We start from the raw sequence: 26,187 nt of genomic DNA on the forward strand, positions 1-26,187 counted from the left end.
CCGGCGGAGAGCTGGCAGCGGAGTCCTGGCTGCTGGTCGTGGGAGGACTTCAGTCGAGCCCGGCCCCAGACCTTCAGGCACGACTCGCGCAGACAGGACCAAGGAGAGCCCTGCCCTAACTTTTATCCTGGATAAGGCTGTCCTACAGAGTGTAAGTTATCTTTTCTTTTCATTTTTTTTTTTTTTTTTTTTTTTTTTTTAGTTTTCAAACTATTTCTGCAAAGTCAATCAACAAGTACTGGAAGGAAAAAGTGTAAAAGTTGTTCTTTGCATATTTGGGGAGAGTGGTTTTCTTTACAGGAATAAAGTTAACGCAAGGCAGAGTCACAAGGGCCTCTGGGAATATAAATAAGTTTCCTGTGAGAGTCATACTGGTTACAGGTTAGATAAGTAGGCATTGGTCCTTTCACCCAAAATAAAGAAGTTCCTGGTGAACACATTGTAAACGTCCATGACTTAATCCCTCATAGCTGTAGCCAGGCAGGGATAGAGGTTGTAGCCAATCTCCTGAGAGTCACAAGGCTAAAGAAGAGAAGATTATAAAAGTTGTAAAATGAAGTGGGATAAAATACAAGGCCATCAGTACAAAGTTATTTACATGGGTGTACTCACCCAGAATCTGGGATTTATTATGTAAGCTCAAGTGCTCCAGAGAAGCAACAATAGTCAGTTAGACCTGCTGATTGAGACCTGGATTCAATGGTGGCCCCTGCAAATGAGTTTGAAGTATTAGAACTCCTCTTGTATTCTGTGACCAAAGGAGACCAAAGAGAAATGGAAATGTTGTAAGAACTTATGCGCATATTCTCCACTCCCCTTTAACTATAACCCACAGCCTAGGAGACCTGAGCAAAGCACTCTGCAGTCAACGCATCAAGAAAGACTTTATGATTATCCTTGAAAACTTTCGTAGTGTCCATGTCTGTAGGCCAGAGACAGTGGGGTGTTTGTAACACAAGAATAACTAACAGAACTGGAATGTGGTGACCAATTTGGGTTTTTTCTGGGAATTAGTGCGTTTTAGAAAATCAATAAATTTACCACATTACCAAAATGAAGGAGAAAATCTAATTATCTCAAGGAGGTAAACAAGACACTTGATAAAATTAAGTACTCATTCATGACAAAAATGCTCAGCAAATTAGAAAATAAAAAGAAACTTTCTTAATCTGATAAAGAGTATCTACAAAAATCCTTCAGCTAACTCATTCTTTTTTTATTAATATTAAATCATAGCTGTGTACATTAATGCAATCATGGGGCACCATACACTGGTTTTATAAACAGTTTGACACATTTTCATTCATAATGGTAAAACATTGAACACTTTCTTCCTGGGGTCAGAAAGAGAAACACCATTTCAATTAGACCATTTTCTTCACACTTCTAGAAGGCATGAAAAATAAGTTAGAGGTGGGGGAAAAGAAAAGCAGAGAGAGGGAAGGAGGGAGGTGGTGGGGTCTTGGTGTGTGCCACAACTTTTAGGGGCAAGAGATGATTATGAGAGGGACTTTACCTAACAAATGCAATCAGTGTAAACTGGTTTCTTGTACCGTCAATGAATCCTCAACATTAAATAAAAAGAAAAAGAAGTTACTGTTATTAATATTGGAAAAGGAAAGAATAATTGAAAGTGTTATTAATCACAAAGGACATAATTGTGTACCCTGAGGAATCTGCAAGCAAAGTACAAGAATTAATAAGTGAATCTGAAAAACTGGTCTATATGTAGAATAGTTAAAAATTGTATTTCTAGTTATCAATTATAAACACTTTAAAAATGAAATAAAAGAAAAAAACTACCATAAAACATCAAACATTTAGGTAAGATCTAATGAAAGATATAAAGATTTTTCATACTGAAAACCAAAAAAGGAAAAATGCAGAGAGAAATTTCAGACTCTAAAGAATGGAGAGATACAGGGTATTTATAAATCGAGTAAACATACTGAAAATTGTTACAATGTCATTTATTACTGGATTGAACTGTGGAGTCAATGAAACCCAATCAAAAGCTCAATCTTCGAGGGGAAGAGCAGAGTTGGTAAACTCATACTACCAGATTTGGATAATTAAAGTTAAGATTTTTCATTTAAAGTAGTGTGGTGTTAATTCAAACAGTGTGGTATGAATTAAAGCTGTGTGGACTAATAGAACAGGAGTCCAGAATTCAGTCCCCTCTCCACTCAATGTGTTGATTTAATGATAAAACTTTCATGACAATTCAGTGGAGGAAAGAAAAGTAAAATAATTGAACATCTGTAGGGAAAAAATCAACATCTTTTTCTAACATTGTACTGAACACACACAAAAAAAAAACTAAGATGGATCATAGAACTAAATATAAAAGGTAAAATATAATACTTCCCAAAGAAATCATAAGATACTATCTTCATGACCTTGAGGTATATGATGATACTCATCTCCATCACTCTGGGATTGGCCACTGGTGTCTTATTTAGTTGATTTGGTGAGGTCGTGTTTCTAGATGCTTGTAGATGTCTGTTGGTATCTGGGTTTTGAAGAGTTAGGTATTAATTGCAATCTTTGCAGTCTGGGCATTTGTACCCATTCTTTGGTACCCATGGCTTTTGGCAGGCAAAGGGATTTGAGTGTTGCAATCTAAGTCTTTGGTCAGTGCAGCCACGTCAGCACTAGGGAGCACACTAAGACTAGTAACATCATTCTCCTGCCGCCTACTGGTGTTACCGCCTTGGTGGACTTCGGTAAGGCAGGCGAGAATTCCATGGATTACCATCTCACTCTCTTCCTTCACTTTCCACAAAATAAGAGTCTCATTCTCCATGCTGGGGTGCCAGGAGTTGGGGGAGTGATGATGCAAGCCCTTCCCACAGCCACCACTGCACTAGTCACACCAGACTATGTAGCCTGGCTACTGCTGGTGTGTGTTCAAGGCCCAAGTGCTCTTTGGTCAGCAGGTAGTGAATCCTGCCAGGCTGGTTCCTTCCCTTCAGGGAACCACATTTCCTTCTGGTCCAGGGTTAAGTCTAGTAATGAAATCTAGGAGCTAAGGCCTGCAACCAGGGACTTCAGGCATCTGTGTGGTACTTTATTTTATGGTGTGACAATGTTTCCTGTACTCTTCCCTTTCCTTTTTCAAAGTGGAAGGAGCTTCTCCCTGAGCTGTACTTCCTGGAGTTGAGGTAGGGGTGATATGAGCACTCCCTTGGCCACCACAGCTGGTTTTCCAGCTATGTTCACCCCAGGTCCACAGGATCAAAGCTCAGAGCAGCACTAAGACGTGCCTAAGGACCACAGTCCTTGTGGCCTGAGTATCTTTTATGTTTTTTCCTTGCCTCAGGCCACTTTCATGAGCTGGTGCTGGAGCCAGCTGAAACTCAGGTTCTCACTGCACGGGTGAAAGATTCCCTTCTGGGGCTGGTCTTCGTGCTCCTTTCATGGGTGCCAGCAGAATTCTGCCCTGTGTTGTTTCCCTGTGACAGGGTGGCCCTAAGTTCCAATACGCAGTCCTACAGTTCTCTGTCCTCCTTTCTCCAAGCACATAGATTGTCTCACCACACAGTGCTGGCCAGACACATCTGGACATAGAGGAGGTGTTGTGAGGTTTTGTGGCCTGAGAAAACCATTTTTCTTACCTTCTTAAGTGACTCTTTACGTGTTATGATGCTAAAAGTAGGTACTGTGATTGTTTGTCTAATGTTTGGTTCTTATAAAGGTGTTTTTCCGTGTGCATAGTTCAATTTGGTGTTCTTGCAGAGGGACAATCCCTGGAGGGTTCTATTTGGCCATCTTGCTCCACCTCTCAACTATGCAAAGATTTTTACACAAGACATACCTACACAAACACACACAATAACAAATTATAGACTGTAGCTTATCAAAATTCAGAACTTTATTCAACAAAATCCATTATAAGGAGAGTTAAATGCCACAGAGTGAGAGGTGATCATGGGGATACATCTAAAAAGCAAGGACCTCATCTCCTATTATACCTGTATACTCAGATAAATATATATACAACTATATATATGCACATCTATGATATACAAATTTACTCAAATTTTATTTCATATTTCATTATTAGAATTTTTTTCATTTAGGGTGTTATAAGTGAAGTTGCTGTGAAAGTTTTTTACATGTATTTTGGTAGTCATTGCACTCAATTCTCTTGGGTGTACAATTAGGATTAGAAATGCTCTGTTATAGCCGGGTGTTGTGGCGGGTGCCTGTAGTCCCAGCTACTTGGGAGGCTGAGGCAGGAGAATCGCCTAAGCCCAGGAGTTGGAGGTTGCTGTGAGCTGTGTGATGCCACAGCACTCTACCGAGGGCAATAAAGTGAAACTCTGTCTGTACAAAAAAAAAAAAAAAAGAAAGAAATACTCTGTTAAAGGGTACAGGGATACTGCCCAATAATTTTCCAAAATGGTTGTACTAACATAAATTCCTACTGGCAATGTATGAGATTTCCAGTTACTCTGCATTCTTGTCAACACTTAGTATTGTCTGTGTTTTCATTTTAGCTATCTGAGTAGTATGTAGTGGTACTCACGGTAATTTTAATTTGCTGTTTCCTGATGAGTAATAAGGTTGAGCATCTTATCTTTGCATAATCTTGTTGATTATGTAGATCTCATTTTTTATGATGCATTATTGAAATCTTTTGCCCATTTTAAAATCAGTTTATTTTGGAAAATGTCTCTGAGTTTGAATTTTCTTCAGCTTTATTGATGTATACTTGACAAATAAAAATTGTATGTATGTAGGGTATATAACTTGGTATTTTGATATATGTCATCAATGTGAAAGAATCACCCCATTCTAATTAATTAACATTTTCATTTCCACCTTTGTGTGTGTGCATATATATTTGTAATATATACAAAATTGTGTTTTTCATATAATTTTATATTTTTTGTTTTAGTTAATACACTTAAAAATTTAAATGTTCTCATCATCTCACTGAATATAATATTCCAGGCCAGGAATACCTGCTTCATTCCTGTAATCCCTTGGGAGGCTGAGGTAAGAGGATTGCTTGAGACCAGGAGTTTAAAACAAGCCAGAGCTACAGAGCAAGATCCTGTATCTTCAAAAATCAGAGGTGATGCATGCTTGTAGTCCCAGATAGTTCAGAGGTTAAGACAGGAGGATCTCTTGAACCCAGGATTCTGAGGTTATAGTGAGCTATGATTGTACCACTTCACTCCAGCCTGGTGAGTGACTCTGTCTATATAAACAACAAAATGTATAATACTCCATGATATTAGTATAGTAAACTGTAAAATAATTCCACAGTTGTTGAAATTTTATTTTTTTCTCCCCTTTTTGTTTTTAAGAATATCCAATTAGGGGCAGTGCCTGTGGCTCAAAGGAGTAAGGTGCTGGCCCCATATGCCGGAGGTGGCAGGTTCAAACCCAGCCCCAGCCAAAAAAAAAAAAAAAAAAGAATAGCCAACTAATGCGCATCCCTGAGACAGTAGAATGCCATTGTGAAGAAGGAACATGATGTGTGCGAGCATTTATGCCCCACAGTATCTGATTTGTTCCCGAGATCACTTGGCAATTACAGATGCTGGGGGTAGGAAAACCTCTTCTCTGCATTTGCATAGTTCTTGAACAATGTGGGTCTTACTGCTTAACCTGCATTATGAGGTCAAGGGCAGAGACCCCAGTGTTTCTCCTAGTTTCCAGAAGGAAATGTTTCTTAAATGAAATATTTGAGGATACACATCAAAGAGAGGAGAAAGTTGAAGGTATTGGCAAGTGAAGGGCTGCAGAGTTTAAGAGAGACTTGAGAAGTTGGGAGACAGTTCAGAGGACAGCTATCATGTGATAAAGAGTTCATAAAGAAGGTATAGCAAAAAGGTGGAGGAATATTGGGCTTATATACACTTGACATGAAGAGCTTGAATAAAGTCTGGCATACTAGTTGAAATTTGGGCATTGGCAGGGGTGATTATATAGAATTTATCTCCTCAAGCTTTGTGTGTGTGCCAAGGAATTTAGGAAAGGTCACGTTCACATGTCCTGTGGAAGACTCATGTGAGACTGCTCAAGACCAGATTTTGCCCAAAGGCTTTGATACTCCTAGGTCCTACATTGCCAGTGTGGGCTGAGGGAATTCACAGTTTATCACACTGTGACCTGGCTTGGGGATGTCACAGACCTGTTCTGAAATTAATATAGAGGGGTGGGACTATCTGTCATTTAGATAGGATTAGAAAAAAAAGTATGATCAATATAATGAAGGGAAGATTGAAGTAAAAGAGGGAAATATATATATATTTGAACGGAGTCTCACTATGTTATGCTCCATAGGGTGCCATGTCATCACAGCTCACAGCAACCTCAAACTTTTGGACTTAAGCAATTCTCTTGCCTCAGCCTCCCAAGTATCTTGGACTACAGCTGCCCACCAGAACTCTCAGCTATTTCTTGTTTGCCGTTGTCATTGTTGTTTGGCAGGCCTGGGCTGGGCTCAAACTCGCCAGCTATTGTGTATGTGGCTGGCACTGTTTCTGAGGCCCAAGTCAAAAGTTCCACAAAGCAAAGGGGGAGTCAGGTAACAGCTGGGTAATAGATAAAACAAACAAAACATTTCACTGGGGCAAACATATGAAGAAAGGGTGAAGTTGTAAAATGGGATGGAGGGGAGGCCAGAGGGGTCTGCTGGGATTGCTGGTGGGTGGGGGGCTGTGGCTGTCCTCCTCCCTTTGTCCTCTCCTCACCCTCAAAACCCCTTTGTGACTCTCCTGTGCTGTGTGATGCAGGCCTGGGGCTACAGCCAAGTATGGGCACCCTCAGCACTCAGTTGCTTCAGGCAGCCTCCCTCTATATACAGTGCAGAGAAGTCTGTTTTCCGAACGATCATACTGAGCCCTGGCTGAGCTCTGCCTGGGCTTTCTGGAATATCAAACCTTACCTCTCCTTTCTGAGTAGTTTGGAGTTGTTCCTATTGTACCTCTGCTACCTTGTGTTGAAAGCATTTTCAACAACATTCTGGAAAAATTAAGACACCCAAAGGTAAGGAAGACCCAAGAGAGATTCCCTGTTGCTGATTCCCATTCCTATTCGCACATTTCTAAATGAGTCTGGTAGAGCATCACTCCTCCAGGGAGAGAGGTTGGGCAGGGCTAAGGGTTCAGGAGGATGAAGGCTTCCACTTTAGGCTTACAGGCTGCCTATCTGGGTGTGGTGGGGGCTTCTAGGATAAATCCTCCAACACGAGACTTCTTGATTCTGGGTTGGCATATTGAGAAAGTGATACTTGATTGTCGCTTTCTCATATTAGGTATCACTCAGCCAACCCTTCCTTCATGTTGAGCTGATCAGGAGAGCAATGTCCAGACCGTCCAAGCTCTGTCCTCAGGATACAGGGTCCTCTGAGGGAGCAGATGTGACTGTTGGTTTATGATTCTGTGTCCTCCTTGAGCAGAGGACTTCTGAGAACAGTAAGTGGAGATTCTACAACAAAATCCTCCCTTGAGTTTCTGAAAGGAAAAAAAAGGGAAATATTTTATACATTTAAAAAATGGATAGTAGGAACAACTTTCTATTTGTTAAAATGGAGAGGCACATTATTCTTGGATAATGAATGTCTGAGACTCTTAGGGAAGAGGTGTGAGAGAAGTGAGTCTCAGCCTTCCGTTCTTTTCCTTTTGTTCTCAGCAGCATCAGGGCAGAACTAACAGGGTAAAGGAAGGTGGAACATTGAAACGTTAGGTTCTGGGTATTTGACCGAGCTCTCCAATAGTGAGCCTTTCTGTTACTTCTGTGAAGCCTCAGGTCCATGTTCTCAGAGGATGTCATTTGCTAGATACGTCTCTCTGTGGGAAAATAGGGCCCTCCAAGGAAGGCTCTTAGGAAGATATTAAGCAACGAGACACTTCTCAGGGTCTCTGTTCTGTCCATGTCTGGGTGGTAAGCAGTGACTGACTTGGGCACTGGGTAATCCCAAGTAGGTGGCCATGTTAGATGTCCACGAGAGACTACAGGTTAGTTTGGAGTCAGCACTTCTGTCTCCTGACTGTATCAGCCCTTTGACTTCTTGGGGGCACAGCTTCCTCTTTGAAGTTGTAACCACTGATGTCTGAGCTTCACATGGTTTTGAGCAGCAGGTGGGGTAATGTACTTCATAAATGAAACTATATAGATGGGAACCTTTGTTAATATTACTGATGACCATTTGACCTTGTCAGCTGTTTCGGGGACTATCAGAATTTAATAACCCAGGGGTGTCCCCTACAGGGACTCAAGTATTATCCCTGCGCTCCTCTCTTCCTTACATACCACCCAATCTCCTGGTTTCCCAGGTTTGGAGAATTATCTAAAGAGAAGCAGAACAGTGAAGGAAGCTGAATTCTTCTCTGAAAAGGTGATGAATCTTTCCGTGTGTTTCCTGGACCCTTTGGAGAGCATGCTTTATACATTTCAGGGATTCTGTGCATCCTTCCATGGTTTTGGAAGGGGTAGACAGGATGGGGATGTGAGGACCCTCCTTGGCCCTTCCAAGGAGGCCACAGAGGGTATTGTGAAGTCATGTGTGGAGCGAGGTGGGCAGAGCAGGCTTAGGTGTCCCCACCCTGCTAGGCACTAGGCTTCCCTTTCCTAGTCCCCGTCTTGGCCACAGCTTTGTGCCTCCTGTCTTCTGCTGCCCCCAGGCCAGCATCATGATACCATCCAGATTCATCAGCTCTGTGTCCAGACCCTGTGTGAGATGTGTCATGGAACAACTGCTGAAGTCAAGCCTCTGGTGTCCTGTTAGTCCCTGAAGATCCTGCTTCTTCTGCAGGCCTGTTCACTCCCCTGTTTTTTGTGAGAAAACATGGAAAGTAGGGAACATCTTCACCCACTCTGTTCTCCGCATTTTCACCAAGCCCTCCAGGAGAATTAACACCAGCCCCTCTGCCTGAGCCTTCTTCACCTCTACCCGCCATTCTCTCTCCTGGTCTGAGGACCCCCTTATGTGACTTTACTTCACCTTCACCACTCAGTCACTTCTGCTCCCAGAGCCTGTTCCTCTCTCGGATCCCACATTCCCAGTGGACATTCTGCACCTCAGCTGCTTGCCTTTCCTCTTCTCCCACCATGCCACACTCAGGGAGCAGATGTCGTTCTCGGATCAGAGGTGACTTTCTCTATGAACACTGCGAAGTTATTTGATTCCTGCCTTTCCTGAGTTGTCAACCTCTTACCAAGTTTATCCCAGGCAGTGGTCCCACTGATTCCCATGTTCATCATCAGGCACCACCCACCTGTCACCAGATGGGACTTTAGTTGTAACTCAACTAAATCTGTTTCCATCCACCAAAGCTTGTTCTGGAGATGTTCCCTCCAGATGGTGCTGATGAGGTGTCCACTATTTCCCAGCAATCATAGGCACTGATCCTCCAAGCCTAGCAGTGTCAGAATTTTGTGGCAGCCTGCATCATCGGAGTTTCTTCCCCTTCACCTTCTGAGACAGCATTTGTAGGATACCCTGCAACCAATATTTTAACAACTGGTTACCTCTCCCTGCCGAACTCTGATTTTATGGCCCTCTTGGAGAGACAAGTTAAAAACGAGTGATTTCATGATGTGGAAGGAAAATGAAAAGAAAATGGGATCTTTCCCAAAGCAACTTAGGCCAGACTCCCAACCAAATTTGCCATGCATAATGAACAGCTTTGTGCCCAAATTTTTGAGGGATAAACAAGGATGTGCATCATATGAGGGTACTAAGGCTTGGTAGTGTGGGGCCCAATGAACCTCCTGGAGTGTTGTGATTTCCTTCTTGGGTGTGCTGTGTGTATGGGGCTCCAGGAGAATCCCAGATTTGGTCTGAGTGAGCCAGCGTGGCCTCCGCCTAGTGCCATGACCAAGGAGGGGGCTGTGGTGGGGCTGGCAAGGCAGGCTCTGGCCTTGAGGGACGAAGTCTGTGGCCCATGGTGTTGCTGCACAGAGGCTGTTGGAAGCCCTGCGCAGAGGGGGTTTGGAGCTCTGCACAGAGGGGGTTTGCGAGCCTTGGGCAGATCCCCGAGACCATCCTGGCTGCCCTTGTTTTGAGCATCTCAGAAGCTCCTGCACCTGTGGCAACATGTGTGGTAATCTTGATGTGGCCTCTGATATGATGAGGAGATAATGGCTCCTGGGAGTGAGGAAAGGGCCAGCCTTCGCAGAGTGGGTAGCTGTGGAAAGGTGGCACAATCTGCATGTTTACAGAGGAATGTTAGCCTCCCACTTGTGTCTTCTGGCTAAGAACTGAGGTGTGTTTTCCAGAAAGTTTGGGCCCCAAAACTTCAGTGCACAGTATACATGGCAAAATATGGTAAATTCTTCAGGGAGAATGTTAGTATTCATTCCCAACAAGCATGGCTCATCAGATTCCCTTCCTTTGTTAACCAGCAAAGGCAAACCAGAGCACCTGCACATGGACAGCAGCTCTTGTGTCCAAAGACCTTTGAGCATGACAAAGACGAAAGACATCCAGCTCTCCTGACATCTCCTGTCTCTGCAGGGTGAGTCCCTGCCCTTTGTGGTCATTGTCCCGGGTAGCTGTTCCTCACCATCTGTATTCTTCAATCTCAAATGCTCTCATAGATGAAGAATCCCCAGTAATTAACCATCTCCAGCTTTTCTCATGTGTCAAACCCTGCCCAATCTCAGTCCTTAATCGTCACTCAGGTCCAGTCTCAGGCCCAATTTCAATCCACTCCCAATCTAACACCTGGTTCCCTATCCCAGATTAGGGTCTTGGGACTGTGTTTTCATAAACCCCAGAATGAGGCACAGGGTGTTATGCCATCTGGTATTTCCCACCTGATCTGGAATGTGTCAGAGAAAGAACAGGAAATTATGTGGAGTTTACACTCTGTGATCATGAAATCCCAGGAAGACTTTTGTCCTCCAGTTCGTAATCTCACATTACTCAGGCAGACCTCCAGGGTCTATATTCCAACCCAATACTTCTGGAGACTTTTTTCTCAGCACAGTTTTGAAATTATCCCTATCATGTTTTTAACACATTAAGAACATGAGACAGAGTTAAAAAGAAATTTAGATGGAAATGAAATTGATCTGGAAACAGCAGACAGAACGTAAGAGGCAGAAAAAGTGATTTCAATCATTAGTTTAGAGAGAATTGACAATTCAGAAAAATGTTAGTAATATACAGGACACAATTCACAGTCTTTCTTAAAGGAAGTTTAATATGACAATGAGTCTAAAACAAGAAAGAAATTTGGGTATGGAGAGTACATGGAACTCTAACTTAAGAAAAATAGTATTTGCAGAGAAAGTACAAAACAAGTTGAAAAATAGAAAACATGAAAGTTATAGTAAAGTGAATCAAACATTACAGTGAACCCAAAAATCTCATCATAGATGGAAAGCCTCAGCACACTCGAGAGAATATTAATGAAAACCCCATACACACATCCTCTTGATATTTTGGTATTTTAGGTCTAGGAATAATTTATTTTTAGAATACAAATGTCAATGCCAGAGAATAATAGATTACTTAGAAAGAAATAGAGAACCAAAGAGGTTTGAGATTTCTCCTGACAAAACACCAGTGCCATAAAATACTGAAGAATTATGAGAGTTTTAGGTGGAAATTCTCACAAGTCACTATTCTATACCCAGCTACATTAACACTTCTGTACATGTATTTACAAAATTAAGTAAAAATACTGAAAATATTTTTTAAAGTATTTTCTCAGCAGCAAGTTGCATATTGTGCATAATCTATGTCCTACATTTTTGAATAATTCAACAAAGACCATGAATTTCAAGGCTGAGAAAGAAACCAAGGAAAAGCACATTCTAATTCTTATGTCACATAAAGGGAACATAAGTTATGGCTTTTCTTTGTACTTCATAAACAGAGAAATTAAGGTTTAAGTAGGTTAATTCTACTATGAACTCGATACCTGCTGGTAGAACTTATCAAAAATAGAAGTCACTGCATCAAATCATACATTTGTGATCTATGTGATGTTATAGAAAGTGATACTAGAAATAGAAGGAAATAAAAGAAGTCCTTATAATTTTAGTTAAAATAAAAAGTCTATGGAGGTTGGATATCTATCTTAAAAGTACATATGGGAAATGGACTGAATTAAAAGGCTTTTTTTGTTTGTTTATTCGTTTTTTGAGACAGAGTCTCACTTTTATCACCCTCGGTAGAGTGAGGTGGCATCAGATCTCAGAGCAACCTCCAACTCCTGAGGTTAGTCGATTCTCTTGCCTCAGCCTCCCAAATAGCTGGGACTACAGGTGGTGACCAGAATGCCCGGATTTTTTTTGTTGCAGTTTGGCTGGGGCCGGGTTCCAACCTGCCACCACCGGGTTATGGGTCCAGTGCCTTCCCCACTGAGCCACAGGTACTGGCCAAAATCCAAGGCTCTTAAGACCATTAAAGAAGGTGAAACTCTGAAACCATGTTTCAGGTAATTCATGAACTAATAAGTGAGGCCAGCAGTTTAACATGCCCCCAAACTTTTAGAGATTACATTCTATAAAATATGGAAACAAAAGTTGAAATGTAAATTTCTTGAAAAAACTTGTTTTCAAGGACATTTTTATATTTGAGTGATAGAACAGGATGCTTTATATTTCACAAAAGCGTGTAAGAGAATATTTTATGCATTTTATCAGCTTAACATTTTATTACAGTGAATCAAATGAACCAGACCTCAAAACTGATTTGCAGTTATGATTCTCTCTGCCCTCTGCAGCTACAAAGAACAGTTATACTTTGTTTTTATTCCCAAAATCCATTTACTAGAGAGGGCCTAGTCTTTAAAGCTAAACAACAGACCATCTACAAGCTGACATAAGAGAATAATTCAATTCAATTTAGGTTGTGGGGAGGGGGAACAAGGTAGAGGGGAGGAGGAGAGGGGATTGGTGTGCTCCCACTTAATGGACACTATGTGAGGGTATATGGCACACCTTTTGGGTGTAGGACAAAACTATAAGAGGGGACTCCCTGACATGCAAATGTTATAACCTATTTGTTTTGTACCCTCACATTAACTTGAAATTAGAAATAAAAGCTAAATAGATCGCAGCAGATAGCACTGACTCGGGGTGAGCTGGACAGCTTCCCTTTGCTTCTCCAGATCAGTTTGTCTTTACTTTCCACTGTGCCCTGCACTATGGGAAGTTGATCACTATGGAGTCAACAATAGGCAGCCTTATTTTCTGCCTTCTGCTATGTTTAGTCAACAGAGAACTGTAACAGAGATTGGAGGAAAGAAAGAGAGGAAGGTCAAAAAGTTTATTTTGGAACTACTAATTTGTGGCTGCTTCATCTTTAAGTAAGAGTTACCGTTTGTAACAGGCAGTGGGCCTTACACCAGTCTGTCTGTCTGTCTCTCTTTCTCTCTTTCTCTGTCTAAGACAGCACTCGGCTTTGATACCTTCCCCCTCCTGTTGTTCTGTCAGGTCTGGGGTGCAAAGGTATTTGTGTTACTAGACTCAGGGTTTTGCACTATCCCTGATGGTTTCCATTCCCCTCCCCCTCATGCCTTTGTACATAGTAACTTTTTTAAAGTTCACTTATATTATCCTTTCGATGGTTCTGTTTCTTGTAATGATCTTGTGATAAACAGTATCTGGAGTGGATACATTAATCAAAACCTTAAAAATGGAATTATGGAATGAGGTTATTCTAACATTTAACATAGCAGGAATCCTCTCCTTTCTGGGAGAATGGCTCAGCGTTCACTGTGAATATAGGTTCAACATTCTCATACCAGAAGTAGGACACAGTTAGCCTTGAGACTGTTTCTGTTCTCCACCTCTTCCCAGTTCTTCAGTGTGGTTGGTCCAGATATCTTTTTATACAATCCTTTGCTGGTTATCGCCTCTCTCTGGGACATATTGACTCAGTCCAGTGACCCCGAAATTGGATCTGGCCTGTTCAGATGTGCACAGTGACTTCTCTGAGTCATGGTGTGACCCCATAGGATGTGCACCTGCTTGCTCTAATTCCATCTGTTAGAGCTCCCCATCGGAAACCTGCTTGAGTAATGCCCTGGACACCAATAAAGGCGTGAGCCCAAAGGCCCATCTCTCTCCAGATCACCTCCTGCTGGATGTGCACATGATCCCTGGGACCACCCTATTGGCCCTAACTGGTTCTCCTCTTCCTTCAAGGGGCAATAAGTAATAAACTTCTGTTGTTTCATGTTTTTTATATTGTTTGTGTTCCTCCCTCTGTATCTCACTTGGCTGATATCGCTGCCCTAACTTTCATCCTTTACAAGGCTCTCCTAGGGAGTGATTATCTTAATGGGAATAAACTTAAGACCAGACAAGAGCCACAAGAGCATCTGCCAGTATAAATAAGTTTCCTACAAGAGGCATACCTGGTTATAGGTCAGATAAGTAGGCATTGGTCCTTTCACCAAGACAAAGAAGTTCCCACGAAAGTGACATTGTAAACATCCATGACTTAATCCATTGCAGCCAGAGCAAGGCAGGGGTAGAGCTTGTAGCCCTCTCCTGAGAGACACAAGACCAAATTAGAGAAGGAAACAAAAGGGTGTAAGACCACGTGGTATAAAATATAATGCCATGAGTGCAAATTTATTTACATGGGTGTACTCGCCCAGATCCGGAATTTGTTATGTAAGCTCAAGTGCTGGGGAGAAGCAACAATATTCAGTTAGACCTGCTGATTGAGACCCAGACCTAGTGTTGGCCCCTTGAAATGAGTTCACAGTATTAGAACTCCTCTGTATTTTGTGACCAAAATGGAAATGGAAATATTATATGTAACTTATGTTCATTTTGTTCACTCTCTTTTAACTATAACCCCCAGCTTAGGAGAGCCTGAGCAAAGCACCCTTCAGTCAAAGCATCAAGAAAGACTTTACGATTATCCTTGAAAACTTCCATTGTGTCCATCCTCTGTAGGCCAGAGAAAGTGGGGTAGTTGTGACACAGTAAGAACTAACAGAAACAGAATTTAGTGACCAATGTGGGTATTTTCTAGGAATGAGTTTGATGTTTGAAAATCAATCAATTCACCATATTACTAAAATAAAGGGGAAAAAGAATTATCTCAAGGAGGTCAAAAAGACACTTGTTAAAATTAAGTAATAATTCATTGTGAAAATGCTCGTGAAACTGAAAAATAAAAGTAAATTTTCTTAATCTGATAAAGATTATCTACAAAAATCCTTCAGCCAAATCATACTTAATGGTAGAACATTGAACAGTTTCTTCCTGGGGTCAGAAAAAGAAGCACCACTTCTGTTTGAAATTTTTGTCCACACTTCCAGTAGATAAGATAAATAAGTTAAAGGTATTAATACTGAAAAAGAAATGAATAATGGAAAGCATTATTAATTATAAAGGACATAATTGGGTATCCTAAAGAATCTGCAAGCAACGTAGAGAATTAATAAGTGAATCTGACACGATTGCAAGAGGGACTATACCTAACAAATGCAATCAGTGTAACCTGGCTTATTGTACCCTCAATGAATCCCCAACAATAAATAAATAAATAAATCTGAAAAAAATTGTATATAAGTAAAAAATTGTATTTTCATATATCAAATATAAACACTTTAAAATGAAAGAAAAGAAACAAAAATAGCATAAAACATCAAACATTTAGGTTAGATCTAAAAAAAGAGAAAAAAAAATTCATACTGAAAACCAAAAGAAAAATGCTGAGAAATGTAAGACTCTAAATGAATGGAGAGATATTGGTATTTATCAATATAGTAAGTATACTGAAAAATTTTTAATGTCTTTTATGACTAGACTGAACTATGGAGTCAAAAGCTCAATCTTTGAAGAAAAGAACACAGCTGGTAAAGTGGTGATATCAGATTTCAAGAATTAAAGTAAAGAATTTTAATTAAAGTAGTGTAGCAATTTAGACAGTGTAGTATTAATTAAACCATTGTGGACAAATACAACAAGAGTCCAGAAGTCAGTTCCCTCTCTACTCAGCATGCTAATTAAACAACAAAACTTTAACGACAATTCAGTGGAGGAAAAAAAAGTAAAATAATTGAACATCTGTAGGAAGACAAACAACAGCTTGTTCTAACATTGCAGCGAACACACAGAAAAATATCTAAGATGGAACATAGAGCTAAATATAAAAGTAAAATATAATACTTGTAAACAAAATCATAAGATAGTATCTTCATGGCCTTGAGCTATACCAAGATATTCATCTCCATCCCTCTGGGATTGGTGAGTGGTGCCTTATTTAGTTCATTTGGTGAGGTCTTGTTTTCCAGCATATCTTGATGCTTGTGGATGTTTCTTGTCTGGGCATTGAAGAGTTCGGTATTTATTCTAATCCTTGCAGTCTGGGTATATTTGTAGCCATTGTTTTTGGTATTCAGAGAGAATTGAGTGTTGTATCTAAGTTTTTGGTCACTGCAGCCATGTCAAAACTAGGGGGCACTCACGCACAGAAACGCCAAGAGTCTTGCAACCTCCTGGTGGTACTGCCTTTGTGGGCCTGGGTAAGGTTGGCGAGAATTCCCTAGATTACCATCTCACTCTCTTCCTTCACTTTTCCCCAAATGGAATGAGTCTAATTCTCTATGCTGAGCTGCCTGGAGTTGGGAGAGTGATGATGCAAGCCCTTCCCACAGCCACCACTGCTGGAATTGCTCTGGTCACACCAGAATATGTAGCCTGGAGACTACTGGTGTTATTCAAGGCCCTGGTGCTCTTTAGTTAGCAGGTGTGAATTTTGCCAGGGCTGGCTCCTTCCCTTCAGGAAGCATGTTCCCTTGTAGACCAGGGTTATGTCTAGTAATGTCATCTAGGAGCTAATGTCTGCCATCAGGAACTTCAGGAATCTGTGTGGCACTTGATTTTATGGTGGCTGAGGTGGCAGCCCACGTGTATGACAAAGTTCCCTGTACTCTTTCCTTTCCTTTTCCCAACTGGAAGTAGCTTGTCACTGAGGTACACTGCCTGGAGTTAGAGGAGGGGCGATGCGAGCCCTCCCTTGGTCACCAGAACTGGTGTTCCAGCTATGTGCACCCCAAGTCGATTGTATCTAAGCCTAGAGCAGCACCAACACTTGCCCAAGGAACACAGTCCTTGTGGCCTGACTACATTTCACATTTGTTCCTGGCCTCAGGCCACTTTCATGAGCTGGTGGTGGAGCTAGCTGGAATTCAGTTTTCTAATGCTGGGGTGGAAGATTCCCTTCTGGGGCTGGTGTGAATGCTCCCTTCATGGGTGGCAGCAGAATTCTGCCCTGTGTTGTGTTCCCCTGTGATAGGGTGGCCCTGAGTTTTAATGTCCCACAGTCCTTTGCCCTCCTTTCCCCAAGCACATAGATTGTCTCCGCACCCAGCACTGGCCTGACACTGGTGGGGGGATAGTGGAGTGTTGTGATGTTGTGTGGCCAAAGCAAACCACCTTTCCTACCTTCTTCAATGACTCTTTCTATGTTATGATGATAAAACTAGGTACTATGATTGCTTGTCCGTTGTTTGGTTCTTACGAAGGTGTTTTTCTGTGTGCATAGTTGTTGAATTTGGTGTTCCTGGAGGGTTCTATTTGGCCATCTTGCTCCACCTGTTGACTATGCAAAGATTTTTACACAGGACATACCTACACACACACACACACACACACACACACACAATAACAAATGATAGATTGCAACTTATCAAAATTCAGAACTGTATTCAGCAAAATTCATGATAAGGAAAGTTAAAGGATGAGCCACTAAATGAGAGGTGATCATCGGGATACATCCAAAAAACAAGGACCTCATCTCCTATTAGACTTGTATACTCAGATGTATACATATGTGTGTGTGTGTGTAGTGTGTATCTATTCATGTCTATGATGAAAATTCATCATTATTAGAATGTTTTTTGGTTGGGGTGCTATGGAGTTAAGTTGCTATGAACATTTTTTACCTGTCTTTTGGGAGTCATTGCACACAATTCTCTTAGGTATACCACTAGCACTAGAAATTCTCTGTTAAAGGGTACAGGGTACTGTCCAGCAATTTTCCAAAATATTTGTGCTAATATAAATTCCCACTAGCAAAGTACGAGATTTCCAGTTACTCTGCATTATTCTTAACACTTAATATTGTCAGTGTTTTTGTTTTAACTATATGAGTAATACTCTGTAGTACTCATTTTAGTTTTAATTTGCTGTTTCCTGATGAGAAATGGGGTTCAGCATCTTACCGTTGTGCAAACTTGTTAATTATCTGGATCTCATCTTTTATGATGCATTTATTTAAATCTTTTGCCCATTTTAAAATCAGTTGTTTATTTTGTAAAATGTCTCTCAGTTTGAATTTTCTCCAGTTTTATTGACGTATACTTGTTAAGTAAAAATTGTGTGTATTCAGGGCATATAACTTGGTAGTTTGACATATGCCCTCATTGTGAAATAATCACCATAATCATGTTAATTAACAGGTCCATTTATGTGGTTAGCATATTCATTTCTACCTTTGTGTGTGTAACATAAACAACAATATTGTGTTTTTCATCTGATTTTGTATTTTGTGTTTTAGTTAAAACAATGAAAATTTTATTTTTTTATTTTTTTTGTAGAGACAGAGTCTCACCTTATCGCCCTCGGTAGAGTGCCGTGGCATCACACAGCTCACAGCAACCTCCAAATCCTTGGGCTTAGGTGATTCTCTGACTCAGCCTCCCAAGTAGCTGGGACTACAGGCGCCCGCCACAACACCTGGCTATTTTTTGTTGCAGTTTGGCCGGGGCTGGGTTTGAACCCGCCACCCCCAGCATATGGGGCCGGCGCCCTACCCGCTGAGCCACAGGCGCCGCTCATTTAACACAATATTCCAGGCCAGGTGCTCCTGGTTCATGCCTGTAATCTCTTGGGAGGCTGAGGCAGAAGAATTGTTTGAGGATATGAATTTAAAACCGGTCAGATCAACATAGCAAGACCCTGTCTCTACAAAAATTAGAGGTGATGCATGACTGTAGTTCCAGATAGTTTAGAGGCTGAGGAAGGAGGGTCTGTTGTACCCTGGAGTCTAATGTTACAGTGAGCTATGATTGTACCACTTCGCTCCAGCCTGGCTGAGTGACTCTGTCTATACAACAAGAAAATGCATAATATTTTATGATATGAGTATAATAAACTGCACAATAATTCCAGAATTATTGACATTTTAGTTTTTATGTCCACTTTTTGATTTTATGAACAGCCAACTAGTGCACATTGTAGTGTGAGGCACTGTAATTCCAAGAACGCGATGTATAGGAGCAGTTATTTCCCACAGTATCAGATTTGTTCCAGAGATTACTTGGCAGTTACCAATGCTAGGGGTAGGGAAACCATCTCTCTGCATTTGCATATATCTTGACCTATGTAGGACTTATTGCTAAAATTGCATTATGAGGTCAAGGATAGAACCCCAAATATGTAGATGTCTGTGTCTCCTAGTTTCCAGAAGAAAATATTTCTTAAATGAAAATTTGATTTAGGATGCATAGCACAGGGAGGAGAGAGTGGAAGTTCTTGGCAAGTGAAGGGCTGCAGAGTTTCAGAGAGATGTGAGAAGTTGGGAGAAAGTTCAGAGGACAGCTATCATCTTAGAAAGAGTTTACAAAGAAGATATAGAAAAAAGGTGGAGCAAAATAGGGAGTATATACACCTGACATGAAGCGCCTGAATATAGGAAAGGTCATGTTCACATGGCCCATGGAAGACTCAGGTGAGGCTGCTCAAGGCCAGATTCTGCCTGAAGGCTTTCACACTCCAAGGTCCTACCTTTCCAGCATGGGCTGAAGGAGTCAACAGTTTATCACACTGTGTCCTATACCTTGCTTGGGGGAGCCAAAGACCTGTAATGAAATTAATCCTGAGGCCTGGGACTATCTGTTCCTTAGGCAAGGTTAGAGAAAAATGTATGATCAATATAATGAATGGAAGATTGAAGTAATAGGTGGGAATAGATTCCTGAATTTGAAAATATTGGACTCATTCATCAAAGAATGTGCAGGTGGGTGTGTGCATTTGTTTGTGTATAGAGGATGTCTTTAGTCAATGTACAGTTTAAGTTTCACTAACTTCAGAAAAATAAGTGATTTAAATTTCCCCCCAATATCACTTGAAGTTTTAATTATATACATTTATTTTATACTTATTTTAGTTTTGGAATGTTGAATAATACATTATTAGTTTTATTTAAATCAGCTACTCTGATTGAAAATACTAAAGGCTGAATTGAAAACATTTTCTATTCAACATTCGTAAAACTTAAATAAATATAACACTAGGTTTTATATCTAGGTTAGAGTGAGGCATAAAATTTCTGTAGCTAACACGGATTGGAGGATCTGTGTAACCCTGAGAATATAAATGTCTGGGAAGAGGAAAAAATTCCAGCTGTTTCTGACTTTGAAGGTCCAAGTCAAAAGCTTCACAAACCAAAGGAGGGACTCAGGTAATAGCTGGTTACAGATAAAACAAATAGAACATTTCCCTGAGGCAAACATATGGTATGAAGAAAGGGTGAAGTTATAAAATGGGATGGCAGGGGAGGGAACAGGGACCCAGAAGTCCCAACAGGGGCAGAGGATCTGCAGGGATGGTGGGTGGAGGCTGTGGCTGCCCTCCTCCTGATGTCCCCTCCTCACCCTCAAAACCCCTTTGTGACTCTCCTGTGCTGTGTGATGCAGGCCTGGGGCTACAGCCAACCCTGGACACCCTCAGCACTCAGTTGCTTCAGGCAGCCCTGCCATCCAGACAGTACAGAAGAGTCTCTGTTTTCTGAACAACTATACTGAGCCCTGGCTGAATTCTGCTTCTGTTTCAGATTATTCTTTTTGTACCTCTGCTACCTTGTGTTGAAAGCATTTTCACCAACCTTCTGGAACAACTTAGACATCTAAAAGGTAAGGAATAACCAAGAGAGATTTTCTGTTGCTGTTTCCCATTTCTTTTTGCACATTTGTAAATGAGTCTAACTGGATTGGAGAGTGATAGAGCATCACTCCTCCAGGGAGAGAGGTTGGATAGGGCTAGGGGTTCAGGAGGATGAAGGCTTCCACCTTAGGCTCTCAGGCTGCCTATCAGGGTGTGGTGGGGACTTCTCGGATAAATCCCCAAACACGTGACTCTCTGATTCCAGATTGGCATATGGATAAAGTGACACTTGATTGTTGCTTTCCCATAATAGGTATCTCTCAGCCAACGATTCCTTCATGTTGATCTGATCAGGAGAGCAATGTCCAGACCATGCAAGCTCTGTCCTCAGAATACAGGGTCCTCTGAGGGAGCAGATGTGACTGTTGGTTTCTGATTCTGTGTCCTCCCCAAGCAGAGGACTTCTGAGAACACTAAGTGTAGATTCCACAACAAAATCATTTCTTGAGTTACTCGGAGAAGGAAAATGAATGGGAAATATTTTCTATCACTTTTAAAACTGGATAAGAGGAACAAATTTCTATTTGTTAAAATGAAGAGGCACATTATCCTTGCTTAATTAATGTTTGAGCCTCTTAGGGAAGAGGTGTGAGGAAAGAGAGTCTTAGCCTCCTGTTCTTTTCCTTTTCTTCTCAGCAGCCAACAGTGGAAAGGAAGGTAGAACATTGAAAGATAAGGTCATGTGTATTTGACCGAGTTCTCCGATGATGAACCTTCCTGTTCCTTCCGTGATGCCCCAGGCCCGTGCTCTCAGAGGCTGTCAGTTGCTAGATACAGTCTCCGTGGGAAAAGAGAGTCCTCCAAGGAAGGCTCCTAGGAAGATGTTAAGCAATGAGACACTTCTCAGGGTCTCCGCTTTGCCCATCTGTAGACAGGAAGCAGTGACTGATCTGGGCAATGGGTATTCCCAAGTAGGTGGCCATGTGAGATGTCCAGGACAGACTATAGGTTGGATTAGAGTCAGCCCTTCTTTCTCCTGACTGTATCAGGATTTTGACTTCCTGGGTGCTCGGCTTCCTCTTTGAAGTAACCACTGATGTCTGAGCTTTATGTGGTGGTTTTCAGAAGCATGTGGGGTAATTTACTGGATAAATGAAACCACACAGACTTGAATCTGCTAATATTTCTGTTGATCATTTGACCTTGTCAGCCGATTTGGGGCCATCAGAGTTTAATAACCCAAGGTTCTTCCCTAAAGGGACTCCAGTATGATCCCTTTGTTCCTATCTTCCTTACATATTGCGTACTCTCCAGGATCCCAGGTTTGGTGAGTTACCTAAAGAGAAACAGAAGAGTGAAGGAAGCTGAATTCTACTCTGAAAAGGTGATGAATCTTTCCCTGTGTTTCCTGGCCCCTTTGGAAAGCATGCTCTATACAGTTCAGGTATTCAATGTGTCCTGCCATGGTCATGGGAGGGGGTAGACATGGGATGGGGATGTGAGTGACGGACTTGGGAGGAGGCCACAGAGGGTATTGTGAAGTCATGGGTGGGGTGAGGTGAGGGGGCGCGGTCTTCAGGCAGCCCAACCCTGCTAGACAAGGCTCCCTTTTCCTTGCGGTTGTCCTGGCTGCAGCTTTGTGCCTCTTGTCTTCTGCAGACCCCAGGCTAGCACCGTGGTACTGTCCACATTTGTCAGCCATGTGTCCAGACCTACTGTGAGATGTGCCATGGAATGACTGTTAAGTCAAGCCGCTGATGTCCTGGGAGTTCCTGAAGATGCTGCTTCCTCCACAGGCGTGTTCACTGCTGTGGTTTCTGTGAGACAATCTTTACCCACTCTGTCCTCTGCACTCCCAAGAAACCCTCTGGGAGAATTAACACCAGCTTCTCTGTCCAAGCCTTCTTCACCTCCACCCTCCATTTTCTCTTCTGAACTGAGGACCCCTTCATGTGACTTAACTTCACCCTCAGCACTCAGTCACTCTCTGCTCCCAATGCCTGTTCCTCCCTTGGATTCCACATTCCCAGCAGACATTCAGCACCCATCCACTTGCCTTTCTTCATCTCCCACCATGTGACACACAGGGAACAGATGTTGTTCTCTAAGCTGAGGTGACTTTCTCTCCGAACACCGTCAAGTGGTTTTGATTTCTGCCTTTCAAGAGATGTCAATCTCTTATCAAGTTAAGCCCAAAAAATGGTCCCATGGTTGCCCATGTTTATCATCAGGAACCAACGGCCTGCCTGCTTCACCACCACCAGATGGCACTTTAGCTGGGACTCAACCTGAACATGTTTCCATCTCAGGAAGCTTGTTCTGGAGATGTTCTCCACAGATGGTGCTGATGAGCTGTCCCCTATGTTCCAGGAATCAGAGGCACTAATCCTGAAAGCAGTGTCAGAATTCTCCTGCAGGAGCCTCCATCCTCGGACTTTCTTCCTCTTCCCCTTCTAAGACTTCATTTGTGGGAGACCCTGCGGCTATCTGCTTATCTCTCCCTGCTCAAGTCTGATGTTCTTGCCTTCTTGGAGAGACAAGTTTAAATCTGTGGTGATTTCATGATGCAGAAGAAAAGGAAAAGAAAACAGGTTCTTTCCCAAAGCAACTTAGGCCAGACTCCCAGCTATCAAACTTTGCTATGTATTATGTGCAACTTTTTGCCCCAAATTTAGGGATAAACAAGAATGTGCATCATATGTGGGTAGTATGGCTTGGGAGTGGGAGTGTCCAGTGAGCCTCCAGGAGCTGTTTTTGTTTACTTTTGGGGTCTACTGAGTTTCTGGGGTTCCAGTCCAGGAGAATCCCAGATTTGGTGGTAGTGAGCCAGCGTGGCCTCCGCCTAGTGCCATGACCAAGGGAGGGGGTTGTGGTGGGGCTGGCGAGGCAGGCCCTGGCCTTGTGGTGCAGAATCTGTGGCCCATGGTGTTGCTGCACAGATGAGGGTGGGAGCCCTGTGCAGGTCTCAGGATCCACCATGGCTGCCCTTGGATTGAGCACCTCACAAGCTCCTGACCCGGTGGCCACATGTGTGGGAAACTTGTGTGTGGCCCCTGATGTGGTGAGAAGGGAATGGCTCCCAGGACCAAGGGAATGGGCAGCCTTGACAGTAGGTGGCTATGGAAGGTTGGCACAATCTGAATGTTTACAGAGGAATGCTAGCCCTTGCCACATGTGTCTCTTTTGGCCAAGTACTGAGTTGGGTTTTCAGAATGTTTCAGCCAAAAACGTGGCTGCACAGTATACATGGCAAAATATGGTAAATTTTTCATGGACAATATTAGTATCAATTCCCAACAAGCATGACTCAGCAGATTCCCTTCCTCTGTGAACCAGCAAAGGCAAAGCAGAGCACCTGCATATGGACTGCAGCTCCTATGTCCTTAGACCTTTGAGGATGACATAGAGCAAAATACATCCAGCTCTCCTGGCATCTTTTGCATCTGCAGGGTGAGTCTCTACCCTTTGTGGTGCTAGTCTCAAGTGGCTGTTCCTGAACATCTGTGTTCTTCAATCTCAAATACTTTCATAGCTCAAGAATAACCAGTAATTAACCATCTCTAACTTCTCTCCATGTGTCAGAACCTGCCCCATCTCAGTTCTTAACCCTGACTCAGATCCAGTCTCAGACCCAATTTCAATTCCAGCTCCCAGTCCTATCACCTGTTTCCCTAGCTCAGATTAGGTTCTCGGGAATGTGTTTTCTTAAACTACAGAATGAGGCACAGCATGTTATGCCATCTAACATTTTCCATCTGGTCTTAAATGTGTCACAGGAAGAGCAGTTTGTACTCTGCGATCAAGAAATCCCAGGAAGAATTTTGTCCTCCAGTTCCCAAACTCACATGGCCGAGCCCGTCCTCCAAGGTCTGTATTCCAACCCCCATCTTTCTGGGAGATTTTTCTGTCAGCATTGAGTTTCTGAAGAAAACAGGGCAGCATCATCACAAAGGAATTTTGGATTTAGTCAAACTGGAAGCTCCCAACAGAGATGCTGAGAAATGCTTCACTTAACAAGGATGCTCAGATGGATCAGAAACTTAGCCTGAGGAATGGCCTAAAAGATCATCTGATGAGTGATTCAGACAGGTCTTCAGATAAGGGTTTGGGTCTAACTCTCTGAAAGGCCTAGAAAATCAGGGAATAATTCAAGGCCCTCAAGAGTGAGCCTAAAACTGAAACAACTGGAACAGGTGGGAACACCAATTCTGAAGGTGGGATGCCTGAGCCTCCACCCAGAAGAAGCTCTGAAGCTAATCATGTAGAACAGTTTGGGACAAAAAATTCAGTTGCCAACTTTTTATCCCTTCCTGCCTCGTCACCTGTGGGCAAAGGAAGGACAGGGAGTCCTAAGTAAATCTCCATTTTATACAAAGCATGAACCAACAGACAGTGACAATTAAGAATGGCAGGCAGACTCTTCTGTGCACCCCTCATGGAAGCGTAGACAAGATGCATGAGGACATCTTTAGGAGCACATGTCTTCCCTATCCCTGTCACTGAAGGGATGGCCTCCTATTGAACATCACGTTAGTAAGTAAATGATTCTTTATTGGCAGCGGATTTCTAAATGCAGCATAAAACAGAAGGGGCAAGAAGATTCTCTGGAAAAGAGTAGCCCCCAATTGTGTCAGGACCATTCCCCACCCACAGCCAACAGAGAGCCTGTGCCCCATCCCTGACCCCATGCAGGCTGCAAGTTGGCCTGGTGTCTTCCGGTCCCCCTCTACAGCTGAGATTACAGAGTCTGTCTGCTTCACTGCGTTTCCTGAGAGGAAAGTTCACTCCCTTAAAATAATACACTGCTGAGTATATGTCACTATGTTTGTACAAACTCATGGAGTGTAGAATGAACCCTAATGCACACTATGGCTGTCTTAGGTTGACAGTGATGGATCTATGTAGTTATCTCAGTTCTAACAAATGTACAATTTCCTTGCAGCATGTTGATAGTGACGGAGGCTGTGCATGTGTGGGGCAGGGGCTATATGGAACATCCCTGTACTTTCTGCTCAATTTTTCTGTGAAACTAAAACTAAGCAATAAACTATTTTTAAAAGTGAAAAAAAAAAAAAAAAGAATCAAGAGATTCTTCCCAATGAATGTTCTAAGAGTTATGTCTTTTCTCTGTGCTGTCTTGGAGACAGAGGTTTGGGGGAACCTAGAGTGTGTGCTTAGTTGGGAATATTAAGAGATATTATGTCCCCCAACACCCTCTTCCCTGTCTGAAGAAGTTTGAGAAGATGGGCTGCTTCCCATCTATGCCTTCATAGAATTATATTGCAGCTCACACCTTCCCTCTCATCATCTGTCTTATATCCCTTAGCACAGAGGTTCTCAACCTGTGGGTCGCAACCCACA

At 42.3% G+C, this 26,187-nt stretch overlaps 1 long non-coding RNA gene across 2 annotated transcripts; it reads left to right on the plus strand.

Moving 5' to 3' along the window:
• Positions 1-25,865, plus strand: LOC128563576 (uncharacterized). Of its 2 annotated transcripts, none has more exons than XR_008373832.1 (4): positions 1-151; positions 20,777-20,855; positions 22,141-22,270; positions 22,486-25,865. It is a non-coding gene; the product is annotated as an uncharacterized LOC128563576 (long non-coding RNA). The 2 variants fall into 2 exon arrangements; XR_008373833.1 differs by lacking the exon at positions 1-151 and adding an exon at positions 10,388-10,478.
• Positions 25,866-26,187: the final 322 nt, after the last annotated feature.

This window comes from Nycticebus coucang, chromosome 13 (genome assembly GCF_027406575.1).
Source record: "Nycticebus coucang isolate mNycCou1 chromosome 13, mNycCou1.pri, whole genome shotgun sequence".
Classification (NCBI taxonomy): domain Eukaryota; kingdom Metazoa; phylum Chordata; class Mammalia; order Primates; family Lorisidae; genus Nycticebus; species Nycticebus coucang.